Source organism: Panthera pardus, unplaced genomic scaffold (assembly GCF_024362965.1).
Source record: "Panthera pardus isolate Hobbes unplaced genomic scaffold, ASM2436296v1 HiC_scaffold_21, whole genome shotgun sequence".
Lineage (NCBI taxonomy): Eukaryota > Metazoa > Chordata > Mammalia > Carnivora > Felidae > Panthera > Panthera pardus.
In genome coordinates, this window is record NW_026526777.1 from 66,631,134 (window position 1) to 66,646,880 (window position 15,747).

The following is a 15,747-nucleotide window of genomic DNA, read 5'->3' on the forward strand; positions in this document are numbered from 1 at the left end:
ACTTCCGCTTCCGGCCGGGTGCAGTCGCCGGAGGATTGTGAGTGGACGGACGTGGAGAGAGACGGACCATCCGGGTTGTGTCTGGACCTGTTACTCTATGGTTGTCCCTGCGCTTCCTCTCTAGCCGCTCGCGCTCTATGCTCCGCGGTCGCGGGCTGCCCGCCGCCCGCCGGCCCGCCGGGAAGGGTGCGCAGAGAGAGGCGGGGCGGGAAGGCAGAAGGTGTCTCCACCGGAGCGGCGGGAGACCCGAGCAGGCTCTGTGACAGCGCTTCGGCCGCCATGTCAGCGAGCGGGGCTGGAGACAGACCCGGCGCGCAGCCGTAGCCCTCCGGTCGCCTCCGACTCCCAGGTGAGGAGAGGGAGAGGGAGAGCGGTGCGGGGCAGCGGCCGGCTCGCGGCCGGGGTGGAAAGCCCCCGGGACCCCGCGCGCCTCCCCCGCGCTGTGCGCCGCGCGCCGCCTCTGCGCTCCCGGGGAGGTGTAGCCCCGCGCCCCCTGCGCCCGCCGGCGCGCCTCCCGTCCCCCCGGCCCGGGTGTCCGCGCCTCCTCCCCGCGGCAGCAGCCCACGGCCCCGGCTCTGGCTCTGCGCCCTCGGGGGTGGCCCCGCTTTGCCTTCGTACCTGCGCCCCCGCCTCCACCGAGCGCCGCCGAGTGTCTCCCTGCCGTACCTCCTTCTGGGCCGGTATTTACCTTAATGTTCGTCTGTAACTCGCGTGTTGATAAGATTTAAAGTTCAGGTTATAAAAAAATTACAGTTTGAAAGCTTTAAATCCCCTTCTAGGCTTAGGAAGGTTGCGACCTTAGGATGCTTATTTTGATCCCTCCGTAAACTTATTCAGATACGTGCCGCGGAATGCAATTCTGAAGACCAATTCCAAGGACTCTAAAAATAGGATGCTCTAATGGAAATTTTGGCAGTCTTTTTACCTCTTGGGCAGTGTTAGAAGACTCGATTCTTTGAGAGTGATTTCAGTGTTTAAGGATTATGCTCAGAAAGAGATTGGCCCGTCACTCTTTACACCAGGACAGGAAACCGCATCCAATCAACACCCTGTGAAAATATGTACAATCCTTTCTGCTTACTGTGCTCGCGGCGTAATTGAGCTTGTTATTTAAATGCACAAGAAAAAGGTTTCTGAGGAATGTATCACCTGGCGAATTGAAGTCTGAGGATTATACCCAGCTGATGCAAAATGGATAAAGAAATTGACAAGCAAATATGCCCCCCCCCCTCCTTTTTTTGGATGATAAATTTGCTAGGACACTGTAGAAAGTATCTGATCAGCTGTTGTGGAAGCCGTGGGGACTCGTTGATCTAAATTTCCTCAAATTCATTTTTTGTATTGACAGTTTTCTAGAAGTGATTCTTGCATGCTCTGAACACGGAAGGAAGCTTTCCCCACGATTCTTTAATGAGCTGTCACCTCCTCTATCCTTTTAAAGATATTTTCATAGATTCCGAAATACACTGGATTTTTTTCCCTTAAAAGTCCCGGAGGCCTGAATATTTTTAAATCAAATAAAGAAGAAAGATGTCATGATAGAGGAAGAAATGGTTCACTTCTAGAAATTGATTTTGAATTTTTCATGTTTAAAATACACTTAAAAAAATTGTGGTACAGGGGCGCCTGGGTGGCTCAGTCGGTTGAGCGCCGACTTCGGCTCAGGTCACGATCTCGCGGTCCGTGAGTTCGGGCCCCGCATCGGGCCCCTGTGCTGACAGCTCGGAGCCCGGAGCCTGTTTCAGATTCTGTGTCTCCCTCTCTCTGACCCTCCCGCATTCATGCTCTGTCTCTCTCTGTCTCAAAAATGAATAAAAACGTTAAAAAAATTAAAAAAAAAATTGTGGTACAAAATATTTATTTTAAAATATGTTTTCTTATTTCATAAGATTTGTGGAACAAAGGTAGCCTGTTCAGCCCTAGAGAAGCTGATGTTTCTTATTTTGCTTTTCAGTCGTTTGGGGTTTTGGGGGTTTTGTTTGTTTGTTTGTTTTGGACAGGAGCATGAGGTTATGATAATTGTTTCCCTTTTTATAATGCTAATGGTTGTTTGTGGTTGAAGGTGCTTCAATAATAAAGACACAATCTTACACATTTTATTTTTCTGAGGCCCTAGGTACTGGAAAGGAAATTTTAATTTGGAAAATGGAAAGGAAATGTTAATTTCCCTTTAAAGGTGTGCCTTACAATCAGCATTCAGATCTACTTTATTAGAAAAACATGATTTGCTTATTTCCCATCATAGTTTCTTCAGAGGTGTGGTTTTTGCGTCCTGTGCTATTTTTTCCCCTTTGAAGTAATCTTTCCTTAAAATGGTGTCAGGGCAAAGTGATTCTATTTTTATACTCTTCTTAAGTTATTTTTGATAATATCAACTGATCGAGAAAATAACTGCTTTTCTTTGGGCTTTTAACTGGCAGTTGTAATTGGGAAATGTCCAGTGATAGATACTCCTATTTGCTATCAGCACTAAGTCTGTAGGTCTGTAAGCAGTGCTGGAAGGGACGGCAGGTCTGTGACAATCCAGCTATAATGCAAGCCACATAAGCAACGTAAAGTTTTCTAGTCTCATTCACAAGGTAAAGAAACAAGTGAAATTAACTTTAATATATGTTACTTAAACCATACAGTTTCAAATGGAATGTTTGGAAAATTGAGAATGAGATATTTTACATTCTTTCGCTGGTGTTGATACTTAGAGTACATGTGAGTTCAGACTACCCACATTTCAAGCGCTCAGTAGCCACATGTAGCTGGCAAATGGCTAGGATCTTATTGGGCAGCTCGTGGCAACAGTATTGCTACATGATTTTTAGGATGTCTTCCTATCCTGAGAGTCTGGGGTAAATCCAGTAGGGTAAGTTTAAAAATCCTTTTCTTAAAGTGCTGTGATAGTCAAACTAAGAAGCTTCTTTTCTTTTCTTTTCTTTTCTTTTCTTTTCTTTTCTTTTCTTTTCTTTTCTTTTCTTTTCTTTTCTTCTTTTCCCCAAACTGAGAAGTTTCTGTGCAGGAAGAAAGTTCCAAGAAGTCTCTTCCTCTTGGAGATGACTGTCTCCAAGTCATCTTAACCCTGAGTAGGATAAACAGGTGGACAAGTGCATGTTTGGTGGAGGTTGTAAGATGACTAGGGTGCTCAGTCATTTCCTGGGGTGTCATTGTTACAGTTATTTACATCTGCATGTCAACAATGTGTCAAGATGCTTTGTGACTCTCTGTTTCCTTTACCTGTGTTACTAAGTAGGGAGAGCTTGAATGGGTATAAATGTGCTTCTCCGTATGATGGCATTTCTTGTCAAAGGAAAGAGAAATCTTTTCAGCAAACTTCAGAAAGAAAGGGTATATTTTTTGGTTCAAAAATGCTAGGAGCCTGGTTACGAGCAAACAAGTAACTCATGTATGGTGGTTTAGATAAAGTTAGAAGGAAATACGGCACTTTTGATACAAAACTATGACATGCTGACTATGTATGAGCTTTAAGTTGTTTTTGCAACAGGGATGGTGATTTGCATGGAACGATCTCTTGTTCAGAGCTATTAAAACCGAAGGATAACCCTGTTGGAAAACTAACCTTATGGCTAACTGACCTCAGTGGGATCAATAGGACCTATCATTGTTCTTCTCTTATATATTCTATTAAACTTCCCCAAATACTACTTTGCACTGTTTACATCTACATTTAATATTAAAATTCATTGTCAAAATTCATCTGGAACCCTAATTAATATTTGGTGTAATCTAATATAAGAAATATGCCTCCTCCCCAACCCTTATGGTATAAAGAAATCTTAAATTACCCGTTCAGTAAGCAAAATCCCTCTAAAATCTAGTCATTATAGAGCTGTCACAGTGTTGGCATTGTGTGGAGTATTAAAAGATCAGAGACAGACCTGGGGAATACGTAATGGTTGGATGTTGCTTGTTTCCTGAGACATACATAGATGCACATTATAGCAGGAAAATACAGTGTTTTCATTTGTATCTAAATCTAGATGACTGTCTATTGGCACCATTTTCTTTGGCTAAGAAAGAATATAGTTCCTACAAATTAGTCTTAGGTTTTTTTAATTTGAGGAAGAATAATTGAGTTTGGCAATTTTCATTTTTTAAAAAAGCTCTTAAATGATTTAAGTGGCCTCTCCAAGGATTATATTTTTATTCAGAAATTCTACACTCAGTGTATCTGTGTCTTGATACTGTTGTGAGCATTCTCTCCAGTTTAGGGCCCTGAAGATTCACACAAATACAGGCTTTTCTTTATCTAGGAATCATTCCCTTGGGGGAAATTATATTCCTTTTTACCGAGGGAATACTTTTGTTTTTCATGCATTTCAAATGATTTATTTATAGTATTCTTTGAAGAAATACATCAATAGTCAACTGCATCTCAATAAAATAAAAATAAAAGCCCTGTCCGAGCAATCTAAAAGACAAAAAAATGTAACACTTCTGAATCTTATGATAGCTTGAGATTTCCTACATTGTTTTAGTCACAGTTGGGAGATTGTGCCAACATGTCTGGAGATGGAAACTTTTTGCCATCACATCACTCCTCCCTGCCATCTCTTACTACTTCCTGTTTTCCATCATTAGCCATGTGGAAAGGAAAGATAGTACGTGTCTGTCAAAATACTGACACATTAAGTTTATTTTTCCTTTTGACCGTAGGAGGAATTGCTGGAGCAGTATGTGACAAATATTGTCACCTTTATTGACATTGGCCTTTTGACATTTGAAATGACGGTACCTACGAGATTTCAGGAATTAGCAATATCTTGTAACTGTCCTGTCTGTTAACGCTCCTAATTACTTAGCCTGTTTTTCCTGTAAGACCACTACCTAAGTAATTGCTGTTTTTTTCTGTGTTCGCTGCATCTAGAAAACTCAGTGAATTAAGTGGCTGTGGGTTTCTAATTTGAATGAAGGCAAACTAACATTTTAAAGATCTTTTATATTACAGATTTTGAAATAAATAATTTCCTTAAAATATGTAAACTTTATGATAAAGTTAAGAATCGGGGCGCCTGGGTGGCTCAGTTGGTTAAGCGGCCGACTTCAGCTCAGGTCACGATCTCGTGGTCCATGAGTTCGAACCCCGCGTCAGGCTCTGGGCTGATGGCTCAGAGCCTGGAGCCTGCTTCCGGTTCTGTGCCTCCCTCTCTCTCTGCCCCTCCCCTGTTCACGTTCTGTCTCTCTCTGTCTCAAAAATAAATTAAAAAAAAAAAACGTTAAAAAAAAAAAAAAAGAATTATGTTGTTCCTGGGTCACCAGGATGTTGTTCTGGCTCAGTCGGTCAAGCGTCCGACTTCGGCTCAGGTCATGATCTCACGGTCCGTGGGTTCGAGCCCCACGTCGGGCTCTGTGCTGCCAGCTCGGAGCCTGGAGCCTGCTTCAGATTCTGTCTCCCTCTCTCTCTGCCCCTCCCCTTCTCATGATCGTCTCTCTCTGTCTCTCAAAAAAATAGCATTTAAAAAAAAAAAAAGAAAAAAGAATGATGTTGTTCCTGGGTATTTGAGAGCATACCACTGACTTTATTTTGTGCATGCATTGCTTTTTCCGCTGTTTTTCCCTTCTGCACATATTACCACTGTGCAGCTAAATCTTAAGAGTTTACAGATGAACTGAAAAACATTGCTTATGGTTTTTTTAATGAGAACTTATTTTTGTGACTATGTATTTTATTTACTGAAGCCCCCTAGTGGAGTTGTTTCTTCTGTACCTTATGAAACACCAAAGTTTACTTCAGTTTGTTTTTCCCCTGCTGGTGGAGCATGAAAACAGTTTACTTAGGTCTTCAAAGGACTCTTACCCACTAATCTGTGATTTCCTCCCTCAAATTCAGCTCAGATGAAAAGGGAAATGGAAGTTTGTAGAAACTATTCTGATCAGAAAGGAAAAGGCTGTCTGCCCATTTGTGACTTCTTCATCCAGATTCAGTCAGCAGGCTTTATTTTCTTCAACAGCTTATAATCACTTTCTTCCTTTTGCTCCAGTAGTTAAAAAATTGTTGTGGAGTTCTTTGCCATGCTGACAGAGTCATACGTAAAGCATCGTGGAAGCAATGTAAAGAGCCAGAATTAGAAACAAGGTTCTGTGACTTGCTTATTTGAATCGTATATGTTTTGTGACTGAGAAGAGAAAAAATGGTTTGTCTTCTTCGTCTCACATCTGAACTCAAGCTTAAAAATTGATCGCCTATGTCTTTATCAAGCAAAGCTCATATTTTCACTAGCCAAAGGACGATCTATTTCTTATTCACCCAAAATAAAAGAGTATGTAATCAGGAGGTAGTTTTTATTTATATCAAGTGACCTCTTATTTAATTATAATTTTGTAGATTTTGATGCCTACAGGCTTTTTGTCCTTTTTTAGCTGTATACCTGGGGATTCCCTAGTGAACTCCAACAGACTTTGACCTTTGTCAAAATGGCTTGCCTTCGCTGACAAGTTCCAAGAGTATACATACCTACATGTGCAAAAAGCTTATAAGCAAAAATTCTGCTCCAGAAACACTTATCAAGACTGAGGAAACACTTATCAATATTGAGGAAACAAATATTCTAAGAATGTCTGTCTTACAACTAAAGCCTCCGTGTACTTGTCCAGTACTTTGTATAAAACCGTGTACTTTGTGCAGCCTTTGCTGGAGAGTTTCCACTCTGTTCTAGCTCTTCAGAGTATGTGAGGTGGTATCCAGAATGCCACTACAGCATATCCTGCCTTACCTCACCTTTTGGTTTCTTTCTAGTCTTCTATCTTCTATGGAAAGTTCAAAAGTCGGAGCAGGTCATAGTCTGTTATAAACTTGAAGTGGGGGAGGAATACAAATGTTACTCCTTCCCTCTTGCCTCTCCTTCCTTCCCTATTACAAAAGTAGTAATGCTCCAAAGAGAAGAAAAGGTAGATAAATTTTAAGTTGAGGAAAATGCGGTTATTCAAAGATTCGTATTTTTTCTATAATTAAAGTTGAACAGAAGCTTTACTTTAGAGTCAAAATCCATCGATATCTCTCATCCTGCTGAAGATGTCTGATGGATTTGTCAGGAAGAAATTCTGAGTGCAAGTATACTTTGAGTGCACAGACCTAAGCTATACTAGAGTATATGTAATAGTACTGTCTCTTTTTATCATGTATGTTTTCATTAGGGAATACTTGCCACTGACATAAAACATCTCTGGGGAAAATCGTATGCTGCCAACAATCTTTTTTTTTTTTTTTATGTTTATTTATTTATTTTGAGAGAGTGAGAGCGAGCAGGGGAGGGGCAGAGAGAGAGGGAGAGAGAATCCCGAGCAAGCTCCATGCTATCAGTGCAGAGCCCGATGTAGGGCTTGAACTCACAAACCATGAGATCAGAGCCAAAATCAAGAGTCATTTGCTTAACTGACTGAGCCACTCAGGCACCCCTCTGCCAACAATCTTCTAACACAACATAAGGGATCCTTCTCTGGGACAAATTTTTTTCTCTATTGGTTTATCCTTTTATTAGAATTTGTTACCTAGAGTAAACTGCCTTGCTCTGGCATTTTTTCTTTTCCCAAAACCCCATCAAAATACATTCTCTTGAATAACTTAAATCATAGTCACTTTTACACCCGTCTCTCTTCCTGCCTTTCAGTTAACTTTCAGTATGCTCTAGATATAAATCAATATGTCACTGTTAGGTCAGACGGAATTACAGGAGTCTGCAGTCCTTGATGTGCTCGGACTGGGAAATGGAGGTGGGAGTGATTGACAGTAAAAAGGACCGGAAGTTAGGGCCACATAATGGGACGTTGGTAGTGGCATGTTGGAGATGCTGGGACTCATCTGAAGCGAAGAGATTGTTTGGGTGCCAGTAACAACATACGACTGGGATGATACTAGCTACGCTGACCGGACGGTGAGATGTCGCGGTGGAACTTTGAGACTTGGTGAGATAGTCATTCCACAAGTGTATCAAGCCACTGCTTTTGTTGTAAAACACAAAGTCATTGTTTTCAAATGAATGATCTGCCCCTTAGGTATGCAGGATGCATTGAAAGGGCCATGTGAAACAATGAGAGCCTTAATTAAAAGTAAATATAGCAGCCTCAACTCATACTGAAATTTCCTAATAACTTTGGAAATGATAGAATTAGTGAGTTTTTACTTCTTGTTCAAAAGAAATATAGAAACTAAGCTAGAGAACTCCTGGCTTAGGTTTTGTAATTTAAAAATAGTGTTAAAATTGTGTTTGATGCTGTATGGATTATGTTCTTTATCTTAGTTGGGTTCATTCCTTAATTTTACTAATATCCATATGAACCTGCACATTACAGTATACATGTGTGTGTACACATTACAACATCCATACCCATTTTGGTGAATAATTTTGAAATATGGTGGCTTGTGAATGAATCCAAACCTAGCATTGGTTCCTATCAGTTTAATGGTTAATGTTTGAACCCATAGGTGATCAGTATTAATAGTAAGTACTGTGAGAAATGCAGTGGAAGTCAGCGTTTAAAACATTTGATGAAAAATGCAAGTCCCAAGAATGTATACAGCTTTATGTATGTAGATTCATTTTAACTTTTTTAGAAAGTAAAGGAAAACTGCATGAAAAACTTTTTTGGTTAGTATAATTTATAATTAATTCAGTAAATACTGTGTAGAATTTTATTTTTTCATTTTACCAGAATTTCAAATGCCACCTTTTTGACTTAGGATTTGGTAAACATATAGGGGCAAATTCCGTAACCATTCAGATGAGTTTATTTCTAAGATCTGTAATATTCCTCCATAGAGATCTATACTTTGTGCCCTTGAAAACTGGCTTTGTAGAAACTCCTGTTTCTCAAGGTTACTGGCAAATATATAAGGCAGCTCTTTGATGGTTCTCAAACAGAGCAAATGAAGCAATGACTTACTTCTGAGACGATGGATAAACACACGTTCCAAAATTTACACGAGATAGTACATGTCAAAGTGTTTAACCTCCACAGTGTTTAACCTACAGAAAGCACTTAGTAAATGGTGTGTTTTAAATCCAGGGGTGCCTGGATGGCCCAGTCAGTTGGGCATCTGACTTTGGCTCAGGTCATGATCTTGCGGTTCATGGGTTCAAGCCCTGTGTTGGGCTCTGTGCTGACAGCTCAGAGCCTGGAGCCTGCTTCGGATTCTGTGTCTCCCTCTCTTTCTGCCCCTCTTCTGCTCATGCTCTGTGTCTCTCAAAAATAAATAAACCTTTTTTTAAAATTAAAATAAATAAATAAATAAATAAAAACTTTAAGGTCAGTCCTGTTGATAAAATCATGTCTTAATTTCAGTATGGCGACCATAATTCTTTATTTTCATTTTGCCTTTTAAATGGGCATGGAATGACCTTTTATGGTTTTCTCTAGTGGAGAAATCCAGTCAAGAATGTGAGAAGGTGAACCTTTCTAGTAAAATTGTAGTTGAAGAGAAAGAACAGAAAGCCGGTTTAAAATAAATTTGATGTTGGTCTCATTCCATCTGTCTCATTTCTATCTTTAAAACAGTTCTTCTGTATTTTCTTTGAATATTTAACCTTTATTCTTTCATTTGTGTAGCATGAGCAGCAAGGATTTATAATTACAAAGTCAGAACTTCCCAGGTCAGAAAATAGAGTAGTCCCATTTAATTTTTTTGCCTTTTTTAAAATTTTTTTAATTTTTATTTTATTTTTTTTTCTTTACCAATTCATGCTTCTTTTTTTGGAATTTGCTGACTTGTTCTTATCATATTTAGTCTTTCAGAGACAAAAATACTCTTGGAGTTTCTCCTCTATTTCTATTTCCTACCAGATAATATTTGTGGGTTTTTATTGTGCAGTAAATTTTAAATATCGTCTTATATGATGTAACCACTTTTTCTAAACTGATTTCCTTCGGTAAGAGGTGGTGAAAGAGAAACTCGTTCAGGGTTTTAATTCAGTTAAGCCAGCATTTGTCCACACCTGCCGCATGCCTCAGGAGTGCAGTGGTAAGGGTCACACAAAAAGTGGCACTTTCTCTTGCTTCAGACACTTGAATTCCACTTGGAATAATCTCCATGCATGAAATAACTCGTGAAAAATCCTGAAGCAACAAATATGCAAACACAGGACAGTATCCACCGGATACTTTAAAAACTACGGTATTTATTGCATTTTAAAAAGGAAGTTTTTGAAAATGCCATAACATAGAATCTGTATTACCTATCATCTCAAACCACAACTGGGCTTTTCTAAGGCCAGGTAATAAAATAAAGACTCTCACAGTTTCTTCCTCCCCCTCCTCCTAACTTGTCCAGCTGCTTCCTCCTCAGGGCCTTCCTCCGATTGTACCTTCTCTGTGGCCATCAGAGACAACACAGCCCCTCAGCCCAGGTTCGAGCCCCAATTCCGATAGCTGTTTGGCCTGGGATGAGTTGCTTAACCTGTCAGTGCCTGGGTTTGCTTCCCATAAATTGGAGGTGCTGATAATAACCGCCCAATAGAATTGTTGTAGAATATGAGGAAGTATATGCATGGCCCAGAGTGAACGCTGTATAAGCATTTGCTTTTATTCTCAGACTCCATCATGATGGTTATTCCCAACAACAGACAAACATCCTATGACGTCATGTGTTTGAACCTAAAGATTTTTTGGAATTTTGTATTGTTTTTATTCTGCTCTGTAACATCTCTTTTAACATAAAAATAGTGTCTGCCCTCCCACCCTCAATTTTTGGAGTGAATTGGTGTTACCAGAAAAGGCACAATAATCATCCTTTGACTTTGCAGATCCTTTTTGTTTATTTATTTATTTTGAGAGAGAGAGTGCAAGCAGGGGAGGGGGAGAGGGAGAGAGGGTGAGAGTCCCAAGCAGGCTCCGGGCTGTCAGGGCAGAGCCCAGACAATAGGGCTCAGTCTTGCAAACCATGTTGTCATGACCTGAGCTGAAATCAAGAGTCAGATGCTCAACCGACTGAACCACCCAGGCGCCCCAACTTTGCAGATCCTTGATCAGCTTTTACTGTTTCCTCTTTAATTTTTCTTCTTCTTCCTTTTTTTTTTTTTTTTTAAGAGAGAGAGAGAGAGAAGCAGGGCTCACCCGAAGCAGGTCTTGTGCTCATTCAACACAGGGCTCAAACTCACGAACCTTGAGATCATGACCTGAGCTGAAGTCAGATGCTTAACCAACTGAGCCACCCAGGCACCCCTTTCCTCTTTACTTTTTCTATTAAATATTCGTTAATCATGCCTTGCTGCCTACCATGTTCTGTCCCTGTGCTCTCCACCAGCTTACAAGTTCTTCTCAAGGAGGGATTCCATCCTGTTGGTGGTGTTGACAAATACAACAATTATTGAACACAGTGTGTTCAGTCTTGGTATCACTAAAAAATTCATTTTCACAGTCAACAAGACTGGCATTTTAATGTAATAATTTAAATATAAAGCACGACTATAAGTACCACTCAACATTGTCTCTACTCTTAGTAATCTGCCAAATACTTGATTATTCTCAGGATTTCCCATAACAGACGTCCACACTGGAGGAGAATATTCATTCAACAGACAGTCCTTGAGTGACTGTTCTGTATTTAGCACTAGCCTAGGCACTAGGAAGAAGTTCCAGGAAGTGGCAGTGTATGGTAATTAACAGTGCACACTCCAAATTCGCAGAGATCTGGGTTCATATCTCAGCTACTTACTTGCTACATAAGCTTGAGCAAATTGTGTCTCTGTTTCCTCATCTGTAAGGTGAGAAAATAGTTTCTGTGAGAATGGAATGAAATAAGATGTGAAGTGTTTGCACAGTACCTGGCATTCATTAAATGTTCCATAAATATTGTGTATGATCAAAAGCACTTTTAGGAGAACAGGGTGGAGGCAGTTACCCAGTGGGCTTGAATTTTAACTGCCACATGGGGATGGAAAAGGAGGCCGTTAAGACTGAGCCAAGGAACCCAAATAGGGCATTGGAGCTGAGAGCTTCATATACAGCCAGGACCCTTGAAGATCTCTGTTCTCAAAAGAGATGGTGGGGCGCCTGGGTGGCTCAGCAGGTTAAGCGTCCAGCTTCGGCTCAGGTCATGATCTTGCAGTCCTTGAGTTTGAGCCCCGCGTCAGGCTCTATGCTGATGGCTCAGAGCCTGGAGCCTGCTTCAGATTCTGTGTCTCCTCTGTCTGCCCCTCCCCTGCTTGGGTGTGCAAGCTCGCTCGCTCTCTCTCTCTCAAGAATAAATAACCATTAAAAAAAAAAAATGGAAAAGTGATGGATTGGAAGGTGGGGGTAGTAATCTGCCTAGTAGCAAAGAGATATGTTTTTCTGTTTCCGCTTTGACATTATGTGGAAGAGAGAGGCTTCCCTGAGACATTGTAACCATAGGTCTATTAACCCTGAGGTTTGGGGTTCATATGAATGTTTTCTTCAGCTGAGAATTAATATAAAAACTGGCCCTGGCTGGTAACACAACCCGGGATACCTGGAGAAAGCAACCTGGAAAGAGTGATCCTTAATCAGCCTTTACAAAACTCCCACCAATGAAGCCCCTCACTGCAGAGGAACTCATTGTGGAAAATTACAAAATCACCATGCGTTAAGAGTCGACAGAAACAACAAACAACAATTCAGACTCCTAAGAATCTGAAAGAATGAGCATTTTTTGACTTTAAAAGAATGGGGGATAAAAAATATGGAAAATGGTTGTATTAAAAGTTAATGACATTATTTTTAATGTTTATTTTTGAGAAAGAGAGCATGAGTGGTGGAGAGAGAGAGAATCCCAAGCAGGCTCCCCTCTGTCAGCACAGAGCCTGATGCAGGGCTCGATCTCAGGAACCATGAGATCATGACCTGAGCCAAAATCAAGAGTCAGATGCTTATCTGACTGAGCCACCCAGGCACTCCAAAGACATTTTAAGTAGTACTGTATATATGACTTCTAGAAATAAAAGATAGTCACAGAAGTAAGCTGATGGGACAAATTAAGCAGCAAATCATGCACAGTTAAAGACAGAAGTACTTAGCTGAATACTGTGCATTTTGATTATGAATTCAAGCCCCCAATTACAGTACAAAAATACAAAGAAACTATAAAAGACAGGCTAAGTAATGTGGATCACAGAGTAAGAAAATCTAATGTACATCTAGCAGGAGTTACAGAGGGAGAGAGTAACGTCAGTGGGGAAGAGACAGCCTAAGGATATACCAACATTGATGAAACACAGACACTGGGAATCGGAAATCATGCAGAGTCCTAAGCAGAGTAAATAAAGGTAAATTTCCACTTGGAATACATGGCGAGAAATGTCTCTTACCAGGCAGTTGACTTTTTAATTGGAGCACAGAATTTTATGACTGTCTCAGCACACAGGGACTATTTACCAGAGCAGTCTTAATTTATCTTTATGGACGGGGCACCTGGGTGCCTTGGTTGGCTGAGCCTCTGACTCTTGATTTGGGGCTCAGGTCATGATCCTAGGATCATGGGGTCAAGCCTCCCATTGGGCTCTGTGCTGAATGTGGCGTCTGCTTGGGATTCTCTCTCTCTCTCTCTCTCTCTCTCTCTCTCTCTCTCTCTCTCTCCCCCTAACTCTCCCTCTTCCCTCCTCCCCTGCTCTCTCTAAAATTAAAAAAAAAAAAATTACAGATGGGCTTAGAAGTCGTCCATACATCACCTCATTTTATCCTTACAGCGAAGAAATCCAGGCTCCTAAAGGGGAGCTAATTTGAGGACAGTTACCCAGCTGAGATGTATAGGAGCTTTTTCAAGTGGAGGAGGGAAGGATTCCAAAATCAAAAGGTCGCTTCATTTTGCTCTATTCTGCCTCTATTAAGATGTAATATCACCAGTTGCCTGTTTTATTGATGCTTTCCTTACATTAAAAAAAATAACCACTTGGGGGTACCTGGGTGGCTCAGTTGGTTAAGCGTCCAACTTCAGCTCAGGTCATGATCTTGCGGTTTGTGGGTTCGAGCCCCACATCCGGCTCTGTGCTGACAACTCAGAGCTTGGAGGCTGCTTCAGATTCTGTGTCTCCCTCTCTCTCTCTGCCCCTTCCCTGCTTGCACTCTGTCTCTCTCTCTCTCTCTCTCAAAAATAAATATTAAAAAATAATAAAAGCTGCTTACCTTTTGAGGCCTGAATGTGGATTTCATTCTTGACATGTAAAAAATGAAGACTTTTGCAGAATTTAAAGTATGTTCATCAGAAAATAAATGAATGCATAAAAATATTGAAGTCTGTTTCTGAGCAAACTAAAACTAATCCCTTAACATTTTATCACAATCAGCAGGACATTATTTTGCCATTTACCAGCATGCCTTCTTTTTTTTTTTTTTTTTTTTTTTTTACATACCTTAGTTTAAAGGACAAAAAGTTAGGAACAAGTTGTTCTCTGACTTGCAAAGACTAATTCAAGAGGACCCAAAGCCCGATTTTCAAACATATTTCTCTTTCCAAATGGATTCTATTAACTGTTACGATACTTTGCATGGAATAGACCTTTCAATATTTGATTGACTCCATACCAAAAGGAGCTGGGTTTTTTTCAGTCCCTCTTTTACTGTTCCTAATTGAATTATTATTTTCTAAAAATTGAGTATATTATATATAGGTTTAATTGGTGTCTTTCTGAAGATATCTTCATAGCATTGAAACTATTTTTGGTTCGGGGCACCTGTATGGCTCAATCGGTTGAGCATCCGACTATGGCTCAGGTCATGATCTCACTGTTCATGAATTCAGTTCATGAGTTAGAGCCCTGCATCAGGCTTTCTGCTGTCAGCACGGGGTCTGCTTCGGATCCTCTCTCTCTCTCTCTCTCTCTCTCTCTCTCTCTCTCTCTCCACCCACCCAAAATAAATAAATAGATAAATGAATAAACATTTAGAAAAAATTTTTAGTTCAAAACGCCCATTCACACCCCAATGTTTCCCTGAGTAATTTGCCTTCAGGTGCTATTTCTGTCCTGTTTGGCCCCTGTGATTCTATGCTTTCATTCCTCAACCGGTTCCGTCCACAGATAAGGTAACAACCACATTGGCTAGATCTTCATCAGGGACTTCATATTGTATTCCCCATCACGGTTTCTCGGAGAACGGATCCTGGGGCCTTGTAAAGTATGTGGTTTAAATGTTCTCCCTTGTAGCTATAAACTAGTTCACAGGAAGGCGACATCAAGCTGCAAATCACAGGGTAGAAAGCTCCCCCCGTACCACCCAGTTTTCCTTGTACATCATCTATGTCTGTGCCTTTTTTTCTAATGACACCTCTCCAACCAAATCCCCACACGCTTTTTTAAAACTCAATTTCTTTTGCCAAATTTCTGTCAGACCCTGTGAAGATTTTTTTTATATGGAAATAATTCAAGGAAGATTTTATATAATGAGAGTGGTTGTACTGTGTTAATACTTTTCTGAAGTTTTTACTGGAAATAGAACTTTCTGAGTGGAATATACTTACAAAGGAGTTGTGTGGGAAGATAAAAATTCCTTAAAATTAGATAGAGTTACTTAGCTATAGCTATGTTCAGGGTATGTACTTGAGAAATAATTTATTCTGAAATACTGCTGCCAATTAACAACAAATTGAATATTCTTGGAAAACATAGCTTATTCCTATAAACTTTAGGAGAAGATATAGGATGTACTTCAAAATGGATTCTTAATACTGAAGATGATGAATTAGACTTTGTCCTAATTGATGTAAAATAAAATACGTGAAAAATAAAAGAATCCTTTTTTAAAGGTAGCCAGAAAAAAAAATTAAAGAGGTTTTGAGGGGTAACTCTTTTTAAA

The 15,747-nt window shown here is 40.3% G+C and overlaps 1 protein-coding gene across 3 annotated transcripts in view; it reads left to right on the forward strand.

Annotated features, from left to right (window-relative positions):
- The first annotated feature begins 234 nt into the window (after window positions 1-234).
- Window positions 235-15,747, forward strand: part of CNST (consortin, connexin sorting protein) — a 118,643-nt gene continuing 103,130 nt past the window's right edge. For 2 of the 3 annotated variants that reach the window (XM_019422396.2, XM_019422404.2), the window contains exon 1: window positions 235-349. The gene's annotated coding sequence lies outside the window, so the exon portion shown is untranslated. Of the gene's footprint in view, window positions 350-658; window positions 681-15,747 lie in introns of those variants that run through there. The other variant, XM_053909418.1, reaches the window with a different exon arrangement.